Source organism: Chelonoidis abingdonii, chromosome 3, assembly GCF_003597395.2.
Source record: "Chelonoidis abingdonii isolate Lonesome George chromosome 3, CheloAbing_2.0, whole genome shotgun sequence".
NCBI classification, from domain to species: domain Eukaryota; kingdom Metazoa; phylum Chordata; order Testudines; family Testudinidae; genus Chelonoidis; species Chelonoidis abingdonii.
Genome location: NC_133771.1, coordinates 26,974,899 through 26,995,765, shown reverse-complemented (window position 1 = coordinate 26,995,765; position 20,867 = coordinate 26,974,899). Strand labels below are relative to the sequence as shown.

Genomic DNA, 20,867 nt, shown 5'->3' with positions numbered 1-20,867 from the left:
GTTTGTTTTCTTTCAACTTGTGAATGTTTTTCCCTTTTGCTAGAAGGATTTTTACCTCTGTCTGCTGTAACTTTGAATCTAAGGCTGGGGTGGGGGAGGTCCCTCTAGTCTATATGAATCTGAATATCCTGTAAAGCATTTTACATCCTGATTTTACTGAAATAATTTTTACTTTTTCTTTCTTTTATTAAAATCTTTCTTTTTAAGAACCTGATTAATTTTTCCTTGTTTTAGAATTCAAGGGATTGGGTCTAAACTCACCAGGGATTGGTGGGGGGAAAAGGAAGGGGGAAGGGTTAATTCCTTGTTTGTTTAAGATCCAAGGAGTTTGAATCGATGTGAAGCGTCCCAAGGCAACCCAGGGAGGGGAAAGTCTAGGGGGGTGGGGAAAGGAGGGGAGATGGTTTATTTCTCCTTGTTTTAAGACCCAAGGAGTTTGGGTCTTGGGTTCCCCAGGGAAGGTTTTGGGGGAACAGGAAGTGTGCCAAACACTATATTTTTGGCTGGTGGCAGTGTTATCAGATCTAAGCTAGGAATTAAGCTTAGAAGGGTCCATGCAGGTCCTCACTCTTTGGACTCTAAAGTTCAAAATGGGAAAAAACCCTTGACAGTATGCATGTATCATTTTTTGTATCTGAAGTTATAAATACCAACTATGTATCTGTATTTCAAATGTAGTTACACCCACTAGACAAGATGCTTTCAATCTAGGTAGTTGATTGGGAAGGGCCTATTCAGGGTAATGAGCCATTAGGGAAAACAATAGGCCTTAGGAGAAGCTTATCTCCCCCCTGGTGAGCCTTCCTGAAAACACTCCAGACAGCCTATAAGTAACGGCTGCTATGACTTTACAAGGACGTGTGCCCAGGCCACATGATTCTGGACTCCATTTTGGGATGTCAGTATTTTTCCACAAAGCTGATCTGGGAACCTAGTTTTGAAACAAAGGGTTCCCGCCATATGCTAACTTTATATAAGGCAGGGAGTGACATCATCTCGGGTTTTTTACTCCCCACACAATAGGACTCCTGGAAACACCCGAGGAACAAAGACTGATCTGGGAGAAGTGCTGTACCCAGGCTCAAGGAATTTCTAGCATGTGTATGAAGATCTGAGAAACCTAAGCTCTAAAGCTAATGCAGCTTGTGCCTTAAGAATCTACAAGTCTGCCTGTACCATCAGTTAGGGTGAGAATCTGCTAACTCATATCCAATCTATCTAGTATATTAAGCTTAGTTTGCATTTTTATTTGCTAGGTAATCTACTTTAATCTGTCTGCCTCGGGAGCTGAGAGTTACCTTGGCATTAGCCTTTCTACTGTTGGTTCGTGCAGTGACTAGGCAGAGAGCCTGCATGTAACTGTATGTATGCTGTGTGTATGCTGGTGGAAGTGTAAGGCTGGTCTGCAGCTTGTCACAGCAGCACAATGTGAGAGGGAGTCCAGGCTGGTGAGTCAGATGGCTTAGTGGTACCCCAGTTCCAGGTGGCACCCTGGAGGGAACCCATCACGCAGTGATTTTTTGCTTTGTATTCCACTAGGCAGTATATTGTGGTTTATCTTTTGTGAAGCTTTTGTGATTATGGCAGACATAGTAGTTTTGTCTTTAGCAGTTCAAAGCATGAGTAAAAAAGAATGTTAATTTATTGTCTCTTTGCATTGTTTATCTTGATTTTTGCCACCACATAGCTTTAAATCTAAGTCCTGGGCCTGCAAAAGGTAGTGTCATAGAGCTTATTTAATTCTCACTGTACCCCAAAATAGGTAAGGGAGAGAATCATTTCAACTCTGAAATATAAGCCTCCTAAATAAAGACTAGGTTTTTGTTTCAATCTGTTTTAAGAGCTTGCAGATGTTCTGAACTGTAGAATCTGAAATGCTGGTCACTGTGAATATCAGAGCCTCCAAGCCCATCCGGAAGTCATTCTAATATGGAAATATTTATGAAAAAGACCATCTGGTGAATCCTTCACTTCTCTGACAGCACATTGATTTTTAGTTTATCTTTATTTATTTGACTTGATTATAGCTCATCACTTAATATCAGCCTGCAATTTCAATTGCAGCATTTTCCACTTTCTGTGCTAAACTGGCATATAGTTACTTTAAATGGCTTCTGAATTTCACCCCAGTAGCATTTTTCAAAATGGTTAGTGGTAAAATATATGTTTTACATCTCAAATTTAATGTTGTTTGATTATGTAAGGACAGATTGTGTCCTTGTTTTACACCAGAAGTGAAGAGAATTAAAGTTCCTAGACTCCCTTGCTCAGCCAGGTAAGACATACATAGATTTTGGGTCTACATCTGGTTTGGTGCAGAAGCCTAAGAAAACCCAGCAATAGGATTTGCGGGGAAAGACAGAAGGGGAAGTTGAAAAAGTCAAGGCCAGAAGAAAGCAGGGCCTGGACAAGAGCGTTAGAAGTGGGAATAGGGATAAATGAAAGTGCTAAAAAACTGCTAAAAATGTAAAATGTCAGGATATTGTAAGAAGCACTGATATGGAAGAAGAGTTTGGCTGGGAGCTAAAGATTCAAACTAGAAAAAAGATGTATATTTTTTAAAATTTGCTACTGGAATATCTTAGCTGGGATGTTGTGGGGTCGCCATCCCTTTACATCAAGACAGCGTTTTTCCAAAAGAAACAACTCAAGCCTGGGCTTGATGCAGAAATTATCAGGTAAGCCTGTGTTGTGCAGGAGAAGGTCTGGAAAGATGATCATAATAGTTCCTTCTGGCCTTAAACATTGATGAATTTATGAAGCAAAGAGAGAAAAAATTGCACCCAGGACATGTGAGTGTGGAGCAGAGACTATATAGATTTTTGAATCCAAGTGGAGAAAGAAGGAAGAGGAGGAGTCTTGGCATGGAAGATGAGCAGGTTCAGTTTTTATCATGTTGAGTTTGAACTGATGGTGGGATATCCAGGAACACATGTTGTAGAGGCATTCCAAGACCCCTGAGAGTTACAGGTCAGTGTGAAGCATAGTCTTTCCCTTAATCTACTTCATCAGGCAGTAGCAAACCCTTGCTCAATTGTTTGGAAGTTTTGCAGTCTCTCTTGAGACCCCTACCTGGATCAGGAAGCCAGGAAGTGGAGTCAAAATGAAACTTCCAAGCAGGGAATGGGAAAGGGTCTGCCTATTTATAACTATATGCATATGCATACATAAAAATGGTATAGATTTCATTTTATCCCTTTCACCAACGTTTTTCATCCCTTGTCTTAGAATACAAACTCTGCAGAACTGGAATAATGCCTCTTTCTGTGTTTGTGCAGTGCCCAGCGCAATGAGCTCCTGATCCTGACTGTTCTGAGAGCTAACACCATATCCATTATAATAGTGGGAGAGGGAAATCAGGAAATTCAGTCTCTGCTTTGGGCTACAGGCAATGAAGTAAGACAGGGAGTTACGGGTAGCACTCTGGCTGGTAGAGTGAGAGTATATTTGCAACTCTAGGGTTACTTGATGAGTCGTATTAACCCAACATATTGTCTTTATACCAATACACTGTGCATTTGTGATAATGTATGGATTTGTTAGGGAGAAGTTTATATGCAGAGTCAAGATGAAACCTACAACGACATCCTTCCCAGTATATTAGATGACATCAACTAAGAAAGAAGTGATTTCAAAACTGGATCTGTTTAGCAGGCATTCATTTTGGGGGAAAAAATTAGCATTGCAGATAGAGAAGGAAGAATAGTGACTTTTTTTCTTGTGCATTCATTGTCTTGAATCAGCCTATTGTGTGGATCTGTGATGTTCGAGTGTGTGGGAGTGCAGGTCACTGATGGTTGAATTCTACTTACAGTTCTTTCAGCTGTGTTTTGAGACTCCTATTGCTTATATTTTTGTCTGAAGTTCTAATAGTGGGGATATTTTAGGACGACATGTTCTGCATTTTCTGCATTGTTGAACTTTCAGCACATTCTTTTTGCATAATCCACATATAGTACCCATAGCTCATTGGTGGGCCAGAGCCACCACAGAGGCTCCTGGGAACATAGTTTACCCTTTCCTAATAAATATGCATATGACAAATAATCTGCATTCATACAGCACCCTATGTCTGAGGGACCTCAGTGTGTTTTATGAACTGTGACAGGGTTGGGTCAGATGGCTATAGTGCCTGCCCATTGCTAAAGGACCTCCCCCCAACCTAAGGAGAGGATCCACAGGACCTTGAAGCCAAGCAATACAAGAGAGTGATAGAAGGCAGATATATTAGCCTCAGATTAAGCAGGTCCCTTTAACCTGGGTAAGGTAACAGGGGCGGTTCCAGAACACTCAGGAACTTGCTGGAACCAATTGAGAGAGGCAGGCTAATCAGGGCACCTGGTTTAAAAAGGATCTCTCTTCAGTCAGTGAGGGGCGTGCAAGGAGCTGAGAGGCGAGAGGGTGTGTTGCTGGAGGGCTGAGGAGTACAAACACTATCTGGCATCAGGAGGAAGGTCCTGTGGTGAGGATACAGAAGATGTTGGGAGGAGACCATGGGGAAGTAGCCCAGGGAGTTGTAGCTTTCACACAGGTATTACATGAAACACGGTAGACAGCTATGATCCCAAAGTAGAGGATGGGCCTGGGTTCCACCCATCCTTCCAACTCCCTATTGGATACAGGAGGAGTTGACCTGGACTGTGTATCCCACCAGAGGAGAAGGTCCCTGGCCTGTCCCCCAACCTACTAGGTGGACCAGCAGAGACTGTGGGGGTTGTTCTCCTTCCTTTTCCCATGCTGGCCAGTGATGAGGTTAGCTGAGTGAACGGCAGGTTTGCGCCCCTAGCAAAAGTGACCAAACTAAGGGCTGCTATGAATCTCTGAGGTGAGCAAATCTGCCAAGAAGTGCAGGACCCAGCAAGGCAGAGAAGGAGCTTTGTCACAGAACATTAGATAAGCTTCCACTCTCTGAAGTGTTTAAATATCATTATGTCCATATTACAGATAGGTAACTGAGTTACAGGTAGTTTAACTGTAATGTCCATTGTCAACAGTGTGTCAGTAGCATCATGGAGAATGGAACACAAGAATCTTGAGAACACTGTCTCCATAGCTAAACACTTCTCTATTTCTGTTTATATTATCTTAAAGTCCCTTCTCTTTCCTCAAGTGATATATTCCATCTTCCATACAGCCAAACGGGTGCATTTTAGCAAAGCCCTACTGACTTAGCAAACCATCCTAAGTATATGCCCTGTCACAGGTGTATCTGGAAAAACTTGATCAATGGACTACAGGAGCACCAGCATTTGATGTGGGCAGATGGATTTCGTGTGACTATTGGTCTGCATAGAGATGCCATTGTAACACCAACAAACCCTAATCGTCAACAGGTAGGATCAAACCTGGGATCTCTGGAGCTAAAGGCATGAGCCTCTACTGCATGAGCTAAAAGCCACATGCCTCTTAGCTTAGGCTCTCACAGACTCATTAATCTCAAGTGGTCTAGGTGCCACTAGAGGGGGACAGAGCACCACACCTAGGAGGCATGGGTTACATCATGGGAAGGTTTTTACCAAGATTATTCATCATTCGTCATGCTACTTGCTGTACCCTTAGGCAGCTCTATATATTAATTAAAAAAAAGCAAAGATCAGCAGACATAAGTGCTCTGTTGGGAGTTCTGAGTCCATAGAGATTTCATTATACGCCAAGCAGTGCTAATGTATTTGAATGATGTTTCTTATTTTTAAGTATATGTACACAAATCACATTATTTCCTAATGAAATACATGCTTTAAGTGTTTACCTAAGAATGATTTATTAATTTATACAGTATGAAGGCATTTTTCCGAAAAAGAAGCATTCATAATAAGAATAACTCAAGAGTACTGAATTGAAACCAGGACTACAAAACCTGATTTCTATTAGTAAAATCACTGCTCCTACATTGTTTTCATTTCTTTTCTGCTCTGCTCATACATTAAATAACAGATTATGACTTTGCTTCATTTTAGCTCCATATAGGCACTGTTCTGGCTGATGATATTTTCACATTGCTGACTGATAACTGGATGAATGTGGCTAGCAGACTTGTTATTGCTGCTGTCGTAAACAGATAGTTAAGGGTTAATGCCTCTTTTACCTGTAAAGGGTTAAGAAGCTCAGTAAACCTGGCTGACACCTGACCAGAGGACCAATGGGGGGACAAGATACTTTCAAATCTGATGGAGGCGAAGTCTTTGTTGTGCCTTTGTTTTGGAGTGTGTTCGCCTCTTGGTGGCTAAAGCGGGCACACAAACGTCAGTGTAGGCTCCAAATCTTCTGGAATCAGTCTCATTATTCAAATATGTAAGAACAGCCAGGCAAGGCGATTAGTTTTATGTTTCTGTTTTCTCACTTGTTAATGTCCTTTTGTCTAGAGGAATTTTACCTTGTTTACTGTAACTTGAACCTAAGGTAAGAGGGGGTTCCTCGGCTATACGAATTTGATTACCCTGTAAAGTATTTTCCATCCTGATTTACAGAGATGATTTTAACCTTTCTTCTTTAACATTAAAGCTTCTTTTAAGAACCTGATTGATTTTTTCCTTGTTTTAAGAGTCCAAGGAATTGGGATCTGGACTCTCCAGGGATTGGTGGGAAAGGAGGAGTATGGTTAATTTCTCCTGTTTAAGATCCAAGGGTTTGGATCTGTGTTCTCCAGGAATTGGTGAAGTCCTCAAGGCCACACCAGGGAGGAGAGAGTTTTCGGGGGACAGGAAGTGCTCCAGACACTAAAATTTCTGGATGGTGGCAGAGTTACCAGATCTAAGCTAGTAAATAAGCTTAGAAGTGTCCATGCAGGTCCCCACATTTGTACCCTAACTTTCAGAGTGGGGAAGGAACCTTGACAGTTGCTTTGCATAGAGTATCAGAAACTAGAATGTTGAAGCTCTCGTCTCCTGAGAAAAAAATATAGCTGAGATCAATGCATTTAAGGATGGGGAAGATAGTGAGGACAAGACAGTGGGACTCAGGACTCCTGGATGATTAGGGGGCTGAGGCACAAAACTTACAAGGAGAGGCTGAGGGAACTGGGGTTATTTAGTCTGCAGAAGAGAAGAGTGTGGGGGGATTTGATAGCAGCCTTCAATTACCTGAAGGGGGGGTTCCAAAGAGGATGGAGCTAGGCTGTTCTTAGTGGTGGCAGATATCAGAACAAGGAGCAATGGTGTCAAGTTGCAGTAGGGGAGGTCTAGGTTGGATATTAGGAACCACTATTTCACTAAGAGGGTGGTGAAGCACTGGAATGAGTTACCTAGGGAGGTGGAATCTCCATCCTTAGAGATCTTTAAGGTCCGGCTTGACAAAGCCCTGGCTGGGATGATTTAGTTGGTGGTGGTCCTGCTTTGAGCAGGGGATTGGACTAGATGGCCTCCTGAGGTCTCTTCCAACCCTAATCTTCTATCATTCTGTGATTGATTTCTTGGCTCAGCTGCAGACATTTCTATGTGATTTTGGATAAATTACTAAACCTATCCTGCACTTCAATTCCCCATCTGTAAAATGGAGATGACCTCCCAGTGTCATAGGGGTCATGAGAAGATAGAGTCTCTTCATGATTGTGAGGCATGTGAAGAATTCTGAGGTCCATATCAGCTGAAAGAACCAACCCTGTTTTAAATGTACACAGCTATATTATTTAATTACAGGACAGAGATGGGAGGCAATTCAAAACAAAAAAATAAGACATTGGCCATTTTTTCAGAACTGACTACAGACTCCCTGACCTACACATGTGTTCCATTATGGAATGCCTTGCGTAAGTCAGGAACTAATACTCTACTATTATGCCAAAAAAAAAAGAAAAAGCCTACAGAACTTACAGAACTTTTTCTGTAAGTACGGATTTGAGCAAGTCAGGTTTGCATAATCCGGGGAGCGTCTGTAGTTACTTTGTATAGCTCAGTTTTGGGTTGCTCAACATCAGATAGTTTAAATGAGCTTGATTTTCATGGGGGTGGAGTTCTTAGCACTTTCTGAAAATAAGCCCCCTTAAGATGTTTCAAGATGGGCATAGAAAACTGAGACACCCAAACCCCCTAGTCACTTTTGGAAGTCTTCATCTATACTATGTACTTGTTTGTAGACAGACTGATTTATGCAAATTTATTTAGTGTTAAACTCATTCTGTGGCTGTTTTGTGCAAGCAAATGTCACCATATGTATTGCTTGCAAACTCTATAGTATGAGTATGTACTCTTCATGTGACTGACCCTCACATGATATTGTTTTTGTTCCCTTATTGAGTGATCTAACCTTTAAAATCTATTTTCACTTCTGCTTGAAATGAATGAATATAGTTTAATTGTACCAGAGCAAACTCCCACACTGAAATCCTGTCCGTATTGAAATCAATGGGACCACTCCCATTGATTTCAATAAGTCCAAGATTTCACTCCTAGCACACAGAAGGAAAATGATAACTTGCCTCCCCTTTACAAAGAGGGGTAAACTATATTTGTGCAAATAGTGTATTTCCTTGTCTATGTTAGCACAAATGCAGCTGTACCACTGGTTGCTAGCCATCTACTGCTGAAATCAGAGTTAATGTCCAATGTACCCTGCAAATTAAAAAGCCCTACAGTTGACAGAAACCCTTCATATAATTGAAGATCTATTGTCGTGCAAAATCCATCAATAACTGTAAATAAATAAATGCAATGGAACGTAAAAGGCACCATAGAATCATTTGTTATTACAGTGTTTACCATTGTCCTTGTTTTATAATTTATGTTGTACCGGTGTTGGTTGGCAATGCTTTGTTTTTTCATGCTTGGATTTTATGTAAGAAATGGTAACGACTGAGACTTTTTTATTAGGGGAATGACTGGGCAGATAATAAAGGTTATAGATCATTAGCAATGCTAAGGAGTCTCAAGCAGTCTTTAGTGGAACTGGAGTTTCATAACAGAATCTGAATGCATCTCAGATATTACATTAATGTTTGCCACTGATGAACTTCCCACTCTGTGGGAGTTTTGAATAATGGATTCATGCACCCATGTATGTAAATCCTGAAAGACAAATTCACTGCATTTTTGCATATTCTAAATACTCCAGATCCTTAGAATTCAGTTCTCAGACAGGCAAAGATGCAAATGGAAGGGGGAAAGAAATGAATGGCAATACAAACAAAACAGAGAATACTGCAAAGGTCAAAGTAACACAGCATCTTTATACATACCACTGAATATAGTAGGCATTCAAATCCCATTGTCTCATCGTAGAGAGGAAGACTTCTAAGAGATGCTATCAAGTACTATTTTATAATTTTGAATTCTTTGAATGGGGTTTTCTCTAGCTTTGCCAGGGAGACAGAGACAGAGGAGACAGAGAGTTGTCAATACTTAAGGGTACTTTCATATCCATGCTTGTTCCTGATTGTCAAAAATTTTTTTTGAAATATCTGTCTGGTAAGAAGATTGCTCCCTCCCTACTCAAATATTGACTTGGCTACAGTTATTCATGACTTAGTGACCTCTCACCTGGTGTATTACAATATAAAATATCTGGCGAAACCATTGAATCTGGCACAGAAACTACAAGTAGCACAGAATGCAGCTGTCTACCTGCTAGGCTGCATAATCCATATACTATTAATTATCTGAAGATTAGTAGTTTCTGAGTGTGATTCAAAGCATGCACAGCCTCTTAGCTCAGAGACTACCTCTCTCCTTATGTAATCTAGCAGCACCATAATCTGTTCTCTAAGGGTCATGTTAACAGGCCTCTACCCTTAATGCAGAATGTTCTCAGGCAACAGTAGAAAGTCTTTAAAAATTGCTCCCTACACTTGGCGTCTAACAGAACTTGAATTCGTTGACTAGAGTCACTGACAATTTTTATCAAAACATTTTTTTCAGTTAAAAATGGTTGTCTGACCAAAATACATTTTTGTGAATTATATTTATTTTTGTCAAAAATATTTTGATTTTTTGACAATCCCTGTTACACTCCCCCTAAAATTGCTTAATACAGGTTTTTTTGCTTTTTTCCCCTCTCTTTTTCCACCCTCCCACTCACCAGATTGCTTTTCTATTGTAAAAATGGTCAGGCGGAGTGAAGGTATAAAACGGGGAGAAAATGAAAAACCAAAATCTGAAAATTGGATTAGTTTTGAGAAAATCCCCTAAAAAGTCCATGGAAAAATTTCAGACAAATTAGAAGGCTTTTATTTATTTCGGGAAGAGACCTAGAGAGTCCAGCCACCCATATGCAGACGGGAAGAAGTAAACTTAGACCACCCCTGACAAATCTTTGTCCACCTATTTTTAAAAACCTCCAATGATGGGCATTCTACAAACTCTATTAGAAGCCTATTCCAGAGCTTAACTACACTTATAGTTAGAAAGCTTTTCCTAATATCTAACCTAAATCTCCCTTGTTACAGATTAAGCCCATTACTTCTTGTCCTATCTTCAGTGGACATGGAGAAAAATTGATCACGGTCTTCTTAACCTTAATATATTTGAAGACTGTTATCAGCTGCCCCCCTCCATCTTCTTTTCTCAAGACTAAACTTGCCGAGTTTTTTAATCTTTCCCCATAGGTCAGGTTTTCTAAAACTTATCATTTTTGTTGCTGTCCTCTAACTCTCTCCCACTTGTCCACATCTTTCCTAAAGTGTGGTGCCCAGAATTGGACAAAGTATTCCAGCTGAGACCTCACCAGTGATAAGTAGAGTTGGACAATTACCTCCCTTGTCTTACATATGACATTCCTGTTAATACATCCCAGAATAATACAAGCTTTTTTCACAACTGCATCACTTTGTTGTCATATTCCATTCATAATCTACTATAATTCCCAGATTCTATTCTGCACTACTACCACCTACCCAGTGACTGCTCATTTTGTAGGTATGTGTTTGATTTTTGCCTTCCTCAGTGAAGTACTTTGCACTTGTGTTTATTGAATTTCATCTTGTTGACTTCAGAACAATTATCCAATTTATCAAGGTCGTTTTGAATTCTTACCTTGCCCTCCAAAGTGCTTGCAACCCCTCTCAGCTTGATGTCATCCACAAATTTTATAAGCACACTCTCCACTCCATTATCCAAGTCATTAATGACAATATTAAATAGTACCAGGCCCAGGACAGACCCCTTTGGGAACCTACTAGATACACCTTCCCAGATTGACAGCGAACCATTGATCACTACTCTTTCAGTAAGGTCTTTCAACCAGCTGTGCACCCACCTTATAGTAATTTAATGGAAATCACATTTCCCTAGTTTGCTTATGAGAATGTCATGTGACAGAAATGTCAAAAGCTTCCCTCCTATCAACTCAGCTAGTATTTCTCTCAAAGAAGGAAACTAGATTGCTTTGGCATGATTTGTTCTTGACAAATCCATGTTGGCTATTCCTTATAACCCATTATCCTCAAGGTTCTTGCAAACTGATTATTTAATATTTTGTTCTGGTATCTTTCCAGGTATCGAAATTAGGATGGCTGGCCTATCACTCCATGGGTCCTCTTTGTTTCCCTTTTTAAAAATAGGTATTATGTTTGCCCTTCTCCAGTCCCCTGGTCCCTCACCCATCTCCTATGAGCTCTCAGAAATAATTGCTACCCCAGGAAGAAGAGACCAACCTAGGAACAGAACCCTGGACTCCTGATTCTCAGTCCTCTGCTCTAACCACTGGATAATGCTGTATCTGATAATTTACCATTTCATAAATAACCCCCCAAACATTGCAAAATAATTACAAAATTTTATCTAAAGTTAATATTAAGATATTTATTTTATATTTGAAATATCTTTTTGGATAAATGACATCTAGTTGGAAGATATTTTGGACTGCCAATGGGCTACTCAAGGAATATGTTAAAGAGGGATGCGCATAAGGAGGGCAAGCAGGGCCCCCTCATTAATCAGCAGCGGCATAGAACTCCTCCAGCCATAGGGGGAAAAGTGAGTTCTTCCAGCTCTGGGGCCACAGCGGGAGCTGACAGTTCCTCCAGCCCTGGGGCTGTGGTAGGGGCACAGATTGTGCCCCTCCAAAAGCCATCAAATTTAAATTTCTGCACATGCCCCTAAGTATGCATGAGCAGTAGGAGTTACACTAAAAACATCTATGAGACTAGATACAAACTACTAAATTTTGGCTTGGCCATAGAATGATGGAACTATTTGCTTTGAAATCCTTGATAATCAGAATACTAGATAAATCAAGTGCTGATAGTTGAATTAAATAAATATATTAAGTTAAACAGCTTCATAAAATCATTTTATGATGCTATAAATCTCTCCATATTATATATAATATTATAAAATAAAAAGTGGAACTCTTTCTGAATTTTTTTATAATTTCTGTTTTAACAAAGAATATAAATTACATTTTGAGATGTCATTTCACGAGCCATGAACAGCAGAAGTCTATTGAATATTCTACTCTACTAATTAAGGCTCTGATTCTGCAAAAGGACATGCACACCCTCACTCTTTTGTCCACACAGAGTCTTACTGAAGTCAATGAGACTCATGGGAGCAAAAGGTTCCAGGCTTGTGTATTTCTTTGTAGTATTGGGCCCACAATAAACCATGTAATATGGGGTCAGTTCTGTGATATGCTCAGTTCTCTTAACTATCTTACACTACTATATGTAATTATACAATACAATACTACATTAATTCCACTTGCAAGACATATTCTTGCAGTAACTTTGGGCTGGATCCTGAACTGTTGAAGTTGGTGAGGAATTTTGCCAATGATTTTGATGGGATTGGGCCAGTGGTTCCCAAACTTTAACAACCTGTGAACCCTTTTCACTAAAATGTCAAGTCTTGCGAACCCCCTCCTAAAAATGAATATTTCCAGGGATTGTCTCCTTTATGTGCATATAAATTATAAAAGTAGTGATCTTGGAAATATAAAATTAGTTTTTATGACATGATTATTACACATTATTTATTATTAATTATTATTTATCACTACAGTATTTTTTTTACATTATGAAAACGGCAACACTTTCCCAAGATCTCACTTTCATAGCTTGTATCACTTTGAATAAGCCTGTTATAAGACAAGGCTCCTTTGTTTTATCAAGGAGTATCAAATGTGAAATAGCATGAAGGTATTTAAGAAGCCAACTCAGAGAGTTCCTCCTACACAAGCATTCAGGTCTTGAGCAGTCCAGGCAAACAACACACGTTACAACAAAGCTTAAACTTGTTCTCCATAATAATTTAAAAAACAATACTAGCTGCCTATTGCATTTAAAAATAGCAAAAAATATCCACCTCCCTTTCAATTTCTTATAAGGAGTCTTGAAGTTTAAATCTCCTCAGTGTGATAGAAATGCTTGCTTTGATCTGCCTAGCTCTTGGAAGTCCAGGGGCTCTGGGCTGCTGGACTATGCTGGTCCTGTGCTGCCCAGGGTCCTTAAGAAAAGCTCTGTCTGTCATTAGGGAATTTTTTCCTGAGAACCCCCTGTAACATTTTATGAACCCCTGGGAACCACTGGATTGGGCCTTTGATTGCTAAAATACTTTATTAACATACCACAGACATATTGGGTGAAATCCTGGCTTCATTGAACTCAATGGCAAAACTCCTTCTGATTCCAGGGGTCTAGGATTTCACTCACTGCGTTAACTATACAGTTATACAAAAACTGATGTAGTCACTAGTGGATAACAGGTGGATTTATTTATTTGATTGCATCTAAGGAAGGATTGTTGCCCCTTGACTAGTAAGTGTTGCCAGAGTCCTGTGAACCTGTAAATGACTGTAATAAATATAAACTGAAAGGCTTACCAGGCTGAAAGATAATGTCAAGGAAAGATGAACTGGTCAAAGACAACTTAGAAGATGAAAGAAAGATAGCAATGTGTAGATATATGGGATGGCTCTCCTGGATACCTATAAACAGATAAAGAACAAAGCAACACATAAATCAGTGGTCATCTAGAAAACGAATAACTGCATTCTCCACGCCAAAAATTAGTCATCCAAGTGATGGATATAACTCTACATAATCAGCATTGCCAGCATACTATAGTGATAATAAAATGCTCTATGCAAATGCTATTTTATTAGATATATCAGTAAAACTTTTCTTTATTTTGCATCTTGGGATTAATAATGTGTGAGTTTCTTTCTCCTATTTAACCATGCGTTCTTAGGTTGGCTGACCTTTGACTGGTAAGTGTTGACAGGGTCCTGTGAACCCTGGAAATGATAGCATGATGTTATTTTACTGACGAGGTGCAAACAGATAAAGAACAAAGTAACACATAAATCAACACATCAGGAAAAACAAATACATGCATTCCCACTCCAAAAATTATTCTGGGGAAGAAGAAAGGAGACCTAGCATGACTATACTAGGTGTTAAGAGTGAGATTCAATCAGGCACTTGAAATTAAAAGTACAAATCTTCAGATATAATGCAGAGGCATCAATGAAAAAAAAATCTAGGTATAAGCAAAAAGGGACCCCAGAATTCAAATTTTGCAGAGTTGAGTGATAAATATGTCTACAGGAGCCCAGTTATTACCACCTCAGGAAAATATTTTGATATTTGCTGCCCTTGCGAGGCAAGAAGCTCTAAGTATTGTTACCATTAAATTTTAATTATGTCTAAGGCCATGTTCTCTAAGGATTTGTGCCGTAAACCCAAAATGGGAGAGAATTCATGATAGCGTAGCATTCAAGAGCAGGAACAAGTTAAGTGCCAATATTGATGCGAGAACAAATGGATTTAAACTGGCCATCAATAAGTTTAGCTTGAAATTAGTGAAATTTAGAACTTCACATGAGTGAAGTTCTAAAACAGCCTTCCAAGGGGAGTAGTGGGGGCAGAAAACCTAACTGATTTAATGATGAGTTTGACAAGTTTATGGAGGAGATGGTATGATGAGACTGCCTACAATGACATATAGCTGATTTGCGACTTCTAGAAGCTAATATCTCCAATGGCTTATGATGGAACACTAGATGGGGAGGGCTCTGAGTTATTTTCCCAAGTGTCTGTCTGGTGGGTCTTTCCCACATGCTCAGGGTCAAACTGATTGCCATATTTGGGGTCAGGAAGCAATTTCCCCCTAGATCAGTTTGGCAGAGTCCTTGGGGTTTTTTTGCCTTCCTCTGCACATGGGGCATGGGTTATGTGCAGGTTTAAACTAGTGTAAATGGTGGATTCTCTTTAATTTGAAATCTTTAAATCTTGATTTGAGGACTTCAGTAACTCAGCAAGGGTTTATTACAGCAATGAGTGGGCAAGGTTCTGTGGCCTGCAATGTGCAGAAGGTCTGACTACATGATCATAATGGTCCCTTCCGGCCTCAAAGTCTATGCATCTATGAGGCTATGCTATTTCCTGACCCATCTCCTTTTGCAAGTTGACCGTTACTGATGAAGACCTGGAAACTAAACGGCTTCATGCAATTTTTCTTGCAATAGGAATGATAACCAGAAGAAATTTGTTTGCTGAAAGATGAAAGATCCTGTTGACTTCAGTGGGCTTTGAGTGGTCAAAGCTCTCTTCTAACTTCATGATCATCAGGAAACAATAAGACAGCTACAGATAAGCAAAGCATCTTACCTACATTTGTTGCTTACACAAATCATTCATTGACATAAAATAAGCAGAGCACCTTTACATAAGTGGCTTGGCATTATTTCCTCCATTTTACAGATGGGGAAACTGAACAACTTGGAACTTACATGAGATGATGAAAGTTACAGAGACTAAACAAACCCCCATGCAGAGGCCTAGCACAATACTTGTGCACTGCTTCCATCTCTCTAAAGTCACTAGGACTTAGAGGGGGAATAAGTGGTATATTGGCTTTATGTTACTTCTTAGCATAGAAGTGACTTTCAATGAGAATGAGTCAGTGGTAGAGTTAGGAATAGAGCCAGGATTAAGATAAAAATTTCCAAAAGATCCTAAATGACTTAAATTGACCTTCAATGGAATTTGGGTGTCTGAATCACTTATGCTCTTCTGAAAATTTTACTCTTCGTCTAATTAGGGTATGTCTTCACTACTGGCCAGATCTAGTCTAGACGTGATAAACCGATCCCCGAGCGCTCTCATGTTGACTCCTATACTCCAGTTCAGTGAGAGGTGCAAGCAGAGTTGACGGGGGAGTGGCAGCAGTCAGCTCACTGTAGTGAAGACATTGCTGTAAGTAGATCTAAGTACGTCAACTTCAGCTACTTTATTCATGTAGATGAAGTTGTGTAACTTAGATCGATCCATCCCCAGTGTAGACCAGGCCTCATTCCACTATTCTAGGCACTAATACCTACTCCTTCCCACTTTAAAACTTGTTTTGCCATTCATTTTTCTAATCACTAGAAGAAAAGCACAGGACATGATTTTGGAGCAAGGTTGTTTGCTGCTTGTTTGTAGCCATCGTTTTGTGTCTAGTTTAAAATAAATTCTTCTTGCTAAAAAGTTGTAGAACAGTTATTTGGCTTATCATTTCTGGGAACTCAAAATAAAGCATATGATTCTTGAACACAAGTGGTGAGTATATATATTTTTGAAAAGACTGATCAGCAGGACTATAAAGAGAATGTCCATGTGTCATAAACAGATGGTTAAGGGTTAATGCCTCTTTTACCTATAAAGGGTTAAAAAGTTCACCTAGCCTAGCTAACACCTGACCAGAGGAACCAATGGGGGAACAAGATGTTTCAAAAGGAAGGAGGGAAGTTTTCCTTTGTAAAGAGTTTTTCAGTTTCAGCCGAAGTGAAAAAGACCAAGGAACCAGCCTCTAATCAGAGTAGTAAGTTTTAGAAAGGAATAAATAGATTTATGTTTATTTCTTTGTAGCCTGTCTTATGCAAATTGAGGTAGAATCAAATTGGGTATTTGAGGTTTTTTTGTGTGTGTGTAATTAAATTTGTGCCCAGGGGAACATCCTCTGTGTTTGAATCTGTGGTCTATGAGAGTAGCTGGTATGCTAATCTCTCCCAGAGGGTTGTCTTTTACCTTTCTTTTCTTTAATTAAAAGCCTTTTTTCTTAATACCTGATTGATTTTTCCTTGTTTTTTTTAGATCCAAAGGGATTGGATCTGGACTCAGCAGGGATTGGTGGGGAGAAAGGAGGGGGGATGATTAATTTTTCCTTGTTTTAAGATCCAAGGGGTTTGGATCTGTGTTCACCAGGGAATTGGTGAAGTCCCTCAAGACTACCCAGGGAAAAAGAGGGTCCTTGGGGGTGTGTGGCAGAGTTATCAGATCTAAGCTAATAATTAAGCTTAGAAGTGTCCATGCAGGTCCCCACATCTGTACCCTAAAGTTCAGAGTGGGGAAGGAACCTTGACACCATGTATTATGTATTAGTGCCTAGAGTAGAGGACTGAGAGGAAGAGTCAAATTTTCAGAAGTGCATAACTGACTCAGACACCTAAATTCTGCTGAAGGTCTGTTTATATCACCATGCAAACAGTGCTTTTCTAGGATGCTGGGTGAGTGCTATCATTATTCTATTAATCATTCAGATTTTTCTTATCTGTTGTCTTAAGGAAAATATATTTCTTAGCTATATTGCAACTTGAAACATATTTGGTAGTCCCCATTTGAAATCTGGATGCTCAAGATGGTCCCTGAGTTCTGCTGTTAGGGGTTCAACTTGACTTTTACTTTATAAAATGAACTGCATATTTTTAAAGTAAAAACAATTGCATTTTATTAATGTTTGGTTTAAATATATTCATTGCCTGTACATTTTGTGAAATTAACGACTGCTTTTATATATATGGATAAACATATGGGAGATATATATATATAGATTTCCATATGTGGATCTGCTTTTGGGGCATGCATTTGTTTTGCAGATTGAAACAAGAAACCCGAGAAAAGTTAAGTAGTCAACCAATCAAAATATTCATTTCCAAAAAAGTCTAGGTACTATCCAATTCTGCAGAAGACAGAATACATAAATCAGACAATCACTTTCTGATATTTCATTCCGGGTATCAGGATTATTAATATAGTAGAGGAAAAGTAATATACAAGCCATGCAAATACTGTACTTATAACTGGAATCCTGATTATTTTCCTGTCTTCCAGCATTATAACTTTTCTGCACCCACTGAACTATGATCTGCTAAATTTCCCACTACCAGTCAATGTGCATTGACTGTACTATCCAAATATTGATTCATGAATGCATAACAGATTATTGTTATTGCAGGAGGTCAGAAAAAGCTCTCAGAATCACAGGAACATAAAAGCAGAATAGTTAAAAAAAACGTTTTTGTTCTTAATTGTGCTGTGAGTCCTCTCACCCAGCAACCCAATCCATTCTCAATGAAGTAACTAGAATGAAATATGTTCTGCAACTACCTCAGATTAGCATCAGTACCATGTACATGTGGGTATGAACTTTGGAAAGTGGCCTCTGAATCTAAATCAAAGGCTACATCATAAAAATTCCAGCTCAGTTCTATGCACACCACTAGTTTCTGTGCAGCTGTTACTGAACTTGTTCTGATTGCCACTGTCCTCTTTGTACTCTGGACTGGTCCAGAAACTTGTGCAAATGCAAACGCTTTTATAACAGTCTCTATCATAAGCTCCTACAAGGTAAAATTACTTTCTTTTTCTTCACAAGGCTTAGTGTAAGTATGGATGGTAAAGTGGGGATGCACCTTCATTTCTGCTTGTCTCTTGAAATGCACATGACCCAAGCCCTTTTTGATATCATAAAATATTTTGGGTGAAATCCTGGTTCCATTGAAGTCAATGGGAATTTTGCTATTGACTTCAAGGGAGCCAGGATTTTACCCTTGATGCCTTTTCACCCGTCTGCACTTTGAGAGTCACATCTGTAGGGAAAATGGAAAAACCTTTCATATGATGAGTATGGGCATGGAGCCTCCATTGCTTCACCAGGCACAGAGTTTTCTCCTCTGCTGGTGGGAGCCTGGGGTAAATCAGTCCCACTCATGTTTTTATTCCTCCATAATTACAAGGCAGGCCTCAGGGTAGGCCCAAGGATAGTAAGTTTATAACTTAAAAAGGGGAATACCTTTCCTGACCCCCGCTCTGGTGGGTAGCCTTATTATGCTGGCCTCTGGCATCAGCCCTTCCCCCAAACAGTCCATTAGTGAGGTTGCTTCCCCTGTAAGAAGGAGAACAGCATTCCACTCAGGAGAAGCTTTTCCCCTACTGCCACTTGCCCTGCTGCAGTTTATCACCCATCTCTCCCCTCTATCACCAAAAAAGGGGTTTTTGAAGGTCATTGGCAGCCCTTAAGTGGCCACAGGTTTCTCTAGTTAATCTGAGGTAAACCTTTTTCAGCTTATAGGGAACAGGGCCTTCACCATTCTAGGGCTGATATATCTGCCCTCCACTTCTCTCTTATATCTGTCAGGACTGACTTTATCACAAGAGATTGAGCATTTCTAATTTGACCCAAGAGAGCAAATAATGGATCAGTTCATGATGGTTCATATTGGCGCTAATGTTACTGTGTTGTAAGATATCTTGCAGACAGTAGATGACTTCAGGGAACTTGAAAGCATATTGAAGGAGAAGAATGTCCAAGTGATCTTTTCTGAGAAACTTCCTATCCCATGAATGAAGACAGAAGGCAGAAGTAAACCGCTGGCTAGGTAAGTGGTGTATGGTTTTGGTTTTTTGGAACATTGGTTCACTTTCTATGGTGATAAGGGACTGTATAGTTTGGATGGCCTTCAGTAGAAGGGGAAGCAAGCTCTTCGGAGACAGGCTGGTTAGACTAGTCAGGGGAGCATTAAATTAACACCGAAAGAGAGGGGTAAAAAAAGGGATGATATGAGCACTCAGCACAAACTGGAGATGTTGAGAACAAAATTAATCAAGCAAGCAAAGAACACAAAGAGAAAAAATTCTTAAACTGCCTATATGCTAATGTTAGGAGACTGGGTAACAAACAAGGGAAATTTGAATTGCTTATTTATGAGAATAAATTTGATCTAGGTGATATGACTGAAACCTGGTGGGGTGATTCACATGATTGGAATGTTAAAAATCAAAGGTTATAACCTATTCAGGAAGACTGAGTGGACAAAATGGGAGGGAGAGTGGCACTCATGTCAAAATGGCATTACCTATTTCCCAGTCACTGATAACTTGGAAGAAAATGATTTTGAATGTTTATGGATAAACGTCATAACAGATGAAGCACAAGATGGTGTATTAGTGTCTGCTACAGACCACTAAATCACATTAGAGTACAGGATGACTGCTTTCTTGCACATCTATCAAAAAAGAGTAGGGAGAAAAAAAGTGGCACAGCTGAATATAAGATTGAACAGATAGTTTAGCATAAGTTCCTTTCCCAGACCTAGAGCCTGTTTCTCTCACCAACAAAAGTTGGTCCAATAAAAGATATTACTCACCCATATTTTATCTCTAATATCCTGGGAATGATATGGGTACAGAAATGCTGCATGCAGCCAAACAGATTATCAAGCAAACAATAAGACAGTCAGGGGAAATAAGGTGTTCCCTATAAAGAGGAATAAAAGTGTACATACTCCTTCTGTATACCAGAGAACTATAATACGCATGCTATGGAAGCCTCCCTGAGGCACACGCCTATAGCAGTACAGATCCTTACCACATCTTCCTATGGGATGTGCCTTAAAAGTATCCTCTGGTGGCTAGAGTCTGGTTAAAAGAAACAACTTCGGTTGCATGGGATCAGGCCAATGGGTAGTTAAACTATCAATGTATTATCTTTCTACAGAGTCTTTTCCTGCTGCCCAAGCACATGTAGTAATGGGATAAAATCTGATTTCTAATTTCTTTGTCACTGCTTAGGGCTCTTTGCGTAACACCCACCCTCATTTAGTTCAGCACACCACATTTACACATTCTTCCTCTGATCATCTTCCGAGCCAGTTTCCTGTCTACTGTGTGTTGCCTA

At 39.7% G+C, this 20,867-nt stretch overlaps 1 long non-coding RNA gene across 1 annotated transcript in view; it reads left to right on the top strand.

The window, feature by feature from the left end:
• Nucleotides 1–15,983: 15,983 nt before the first annotated feature.
• The window catches only part of LOC142046469 (uncharacterized), a 39,946-nt gene continuing 35,062 nt past the window's right edge, over nucleotides 15,984–20,867 (top strand). Inside the window, exons 1-2 of the long non-coding RNA XR_012655419.1 lie at nucleotides 15,984–16,126; nucleotides 19,448–19,569. This is a non-coding gene — a long non-coding RNA (uncharacterized LOC142046469). The remainder of the gene's footprint in view (nucleotides 16,127–19,447; nucleotides 19,570–20,867) is intronic.